Source organism: Athene cunicularia (assembly GCF_003259725.1).
Source record: "Athene cunicularia isolate RWA chromosome 11 unlocalized genomic scaffold, athCun1 chr11_part2, whole genome shotgun sequence".
Lineage (NCBI taxonomy): Eukaryota > Metazoa > Chordata > Aves > Strigiformes > Strigidae > Athene > Athene cunicularia.
Window position 1 is genome coordinate 364,082 of NW_020799114.1, and position 3,986 is coordinate 368,067.

The following is a 3,986-nucleotide window of genomic DNA, read 5'->3' on the forward strand; positions in this document are numbered from 1 at the left end:
ATCGGCCAGCCTCGGTGCTGGGCTGCCGCTGCCAAGCCACGCGCGGGCAGGGCCCGGCCGGCTGCGGGTGGATTAGCTCACCACGTCAGCCTGGGGAACTAATGCACCGATCCTGCAATAGACCAAAATAGAAAGTCATTGGAGTGAAATCAGTGTCTTCACCACATCCCCTCTGGCAGAGCGTTAATTAAAATGACTCTCTAGTGCTTTAGATCATCAGGTGTACATTGTTAACGAGCTTGGAGGAGAGAATGGGCTCCACATTTGTAGTTTAAGCACTGATGGAGTTAACCCTTCACCACTGCTGGCACAGCCTGAGCCTGGTGGCAGTTTCTCGGAGCATCCGTCTGCATTAGAGACGTCTGCTCTCTTAGCAGACTTCAGATGTCATTTAGCGAAGACGTTAAAGTGGAACCCTGCTCAGTTCAGCAGAGACCTGGCTGCAGAAGTAGCGTGGACGCAGCCACTGCTCTCAGGAGATGGTCTGTGCCTGCCCCAACCTCCCCGTGGGCTGCTGTGGCCAGGGGTGCTGCAGGACCAGCTGCCCCATGGCCCGAGCTCGTCTCCTGCAGCAGAAGGCGCTGAGGAGGGTCCCGCAGTGCACGGCCAAGCTGCTCTCACTGGAAGTCAGCGGTGGGCAGGGTTTTGGGGTTTCTTTTGGCCTTGATTTAGTCCCAGCGATCTGCCACGTCGGGCCCTGGACACCTTTACAAATGCAGCTCTTCTGTCACTCGGTAACACTGAAATCCCGTCCTTGATGCCTCACCTGGGTGCCAGGGCCTGTGGCGGGGAGCTGGCATCAGTGGCCAGGCCTTGGGCTGCCAGCGAGGGCAGGAAGCCAGTGCCCGCGGCTGCCGGCGCAGGAATGGCCCCACGTGCTGGGCTGCCTGTCCCCTCCCCGTCCCCCTGCCCGCCGCGGGGCCCTGCCAGTCGGAGGGGATGCAGCTCACACCAGCGTCCAGCTCCCGTGCCCAGCACCGAGGGGATCCCCTGGAAGAGCCGGGTGGGACGATGGGGAGATCAGTGGCGCTTCCTCCTGTCAGCACGCGCCAGGTGTACCGCGGCACTGGGCATAAGGTGGGACGGCTCAGGCCACCTCCCGATCCCCGTGGCACAGCAGCCCGCAGGCTGCACCCGAGGGCAGGGGCACCCTCCGGCCCGGAGAGCTCCTCCAAAACCACCAGCACAATTATTGTCGGAGCGGACACCTGGTTGCTGCTCCGGTTTCATAAATACGTATTTTTTGGCCTGTAAGAGTGTGCCAGTAAGGGCTAGTCTCTGCCTTGTCTTTTAGGTGATGGCAATGAAAGGTTATTAAAAATCCCTCCCAGTGTCCTCTTACCAGAATCACAGCATGGAAAAACCTTTTTATTTCTGTCAGAGGTTTGCACGGTTTCTGCTGATGCGCTGCTCTGAGCAGAGAGGCTCTTGCAGAGGTTTTTAGTTTGCAGCTTCTGCAGCTACTAGAGGCCATTTACACCTTTCTGAGCATTAGAGAGGTGCTTTCTCAAGCGTAGCTGTTTTAAACCGAAATTCAACCCAGGAATAAATAGCAACATTACACAATATACTTACAAAACTACAGGTCTGTGAACAGCAGTGAAGTCATTAACGCAGCATAGTGCAAACGCCGGTGGAGGGGCTGCGCCGGCGACTCCGCCACTGCTGCAGTCCCATCGACTGTGCGAAAACCAGAATGGATTTTTCCCATTAAACCCCCCCAAATAGCCGAGAGGCAATCCAGATCCCCACCTGTTTAGGCTCATGCCAGACGAGCAGCACCTGACAGGATGGGGCGGCTGGTGCAGTTTTGGGGTGCTGAGCTGCGGCGCTGGGCTGCCATCACCCTCGTCGTTGCCGTCTCCGGGGGCGCAAGGTCTCTTTGGGGCTGCGTACGGGGCCAGGGCCTGGCTGGTTTGGTGTGGGTATGTAGTAGCACCAGGAGTCATCAGGGCTTGGCAATGTTGACCCACTTTATTTCATAATTCATGTATTTTTGGAGCCTGAATCAGTAGGAGTGTTGGCTTTTCTTTTTTTTTTTTTTTCTCATGAAGGTGCATCAGCAGCCTGACTATTGAACTTATGGACTCGCAAGTGAATGTCCTGACCTGATTAATTAAAGAACGCTCCTGTGCCCTACCTAGCTGCAAGATTTCCTCCCAGCGACCTCTGCTCCAGCTGGACACCGCTGCGGAGCTGAGGCCTCACTCCCCAGGGAGCGGGAGGGAGCCCCTCGTGCTCAGGGGGGCGGCAGTGGCCAAGGACACCCACACTAAACAGTGGCTCATCCCACCTGCAATGTCGGGCTGTTCTTGTTTTTAAAAATTATTTATTGCTGCAGTTATAAATTAGAGATGAATGGTAGCCCCCAGGGCGCTCTTTTGGATGTGGTCCTTATTAATGAATTTCAAGCATTTTCTGCTGCAAGGGGCAATTTTTGGTAGGAGAACTGTGTATTTAACACTCAGCAGTTCATCAAGTTTTCCTGCCTGCTTGAGAGGCACCACAAGCAAAGGGGAGAGCAGCGAGTCAGCCACTTACCTTTCTTACCTTCATCTCCTTTTGGTTTGATCAGTAGAAGAAAACAGATGGTGATTTTAGTTCACTTCTAGTTTACGGGTTTCAGGATGACCTCAACCCAGAGAGGCATCGTGATTTCCCTTTAACCATTAATTACAGCCATGTGCCCAGAATTCTTATACAAGCATTTAGTAAAATTAAATGCATTATAATGTCTTTTTCATACACAATGCATCCCGAAGCCATAACATGGATTGTGCTATTTGGCTCATTACTTCCACTTTAACATTAACTTGCAGCCTTGGCGCGGGCACTCTCGGGCCAGCAAGTGCTTAGGTGCCCGCGTGTGGGAGGGACGTGGACACGTGTGTGCACGCTGGCGGTGCACGAGGGCGTGGGAGTGCAGACACGCGGCTCCGCGGCAGCGCCCGCCCGCTGCGGGGGGCACAAGCTTGGGCGGATGCGTGCGTCCTGCCGAGCCCAGCCCAGCCCAGCCCAGCCCAGCTGAGCCAAGCCCAGCTGAGCCGAGCCGAGCCGCTTGGCACACACCCACCCCGACACAGACCCTGCACCGCACAAGCGGGGACATCGGAGACGAGAGCTTTTGCTCATTTTTTTTTTTTTAATGTATCACAATGAGCAGGAAACATACGTGATGAAATATTTCCAAAGGAGTATATTCAATTACCATCTACAGTCAACTCAACTATGACAACAAAGTCTTTTGTGACAAATTTTTTAAAGTTTTGAAAGTTCCATGTGGTTTCTGTTTCTGTTAGTCTCCATGTATTTTGGTACAGTTAGAGATCAGCATTGTTACAGTAACAAAAAAAAGCTAACAAGACTACATTATAGAAAAACACCAAGAACATCATTTTTGGTTTCACTTGCTCTATTTTTTGTACATTGCAAAGGCTGTTCATATCCCTCTTCACCTCATTTATGCTTTCTGTTCTACCCAAACTCGCCCCCCAAAAATAAAAATGAAAAAAATAGTCAAAGCTTTGTGTTTCACAGTGGGCAGTATCTCAGCGCTGACAAACCAACCAACCAACCAATCAACCAACCAACCAACCAACCAACCAACCCAATTTCTGCTTCTATTTAAAAGTTTAATTATTTTTTTTAAAGCAAAATATATTTCCACGAACAGTGAGTGTGCTGGCTTGTGTCAGCGCCTCCCTTGCCCCCCCGCCTGCCCCCGGGCATGGGCGGCCCCGACACACCACTTACACCTCTCTTTATTCTCAATTGTATGAAACTTTGGCCATCTTCACTGCTTAAAAAAGCTTTTTATTAAAAATAAAACAGAAACCCGCTCAATGCCAAGTTTAAAATCCTTTCCTCGTGCCCTGCCTGGCCCCACCTTGACACCGTTTCGTAAGGCCGCGCGTGGGCGCGGGGTGGCAGAGGGATCCCAGCGCCCGCGTTGTGCCCGCAGCGTCCCCGGGGCAGCCGGGGGGGTT

At 52.7% G+C, this 3,986-nt stretch overlaps 1 protein-coding gene across 1 annotated transcript in view; it reads right to left on the reverse strand.

The window, feature by feature from the left end:
* ZFHX3 (zinc finger homeobox 3) overlaps positions 1 to 3,986 on the reverse strand; it is a 192,771-nt gene that overhangs the window by 84,323 nt on the left and 104,462 nt on the right. The gene's annotated exons all lie outside the window — the stretch shown is intronic.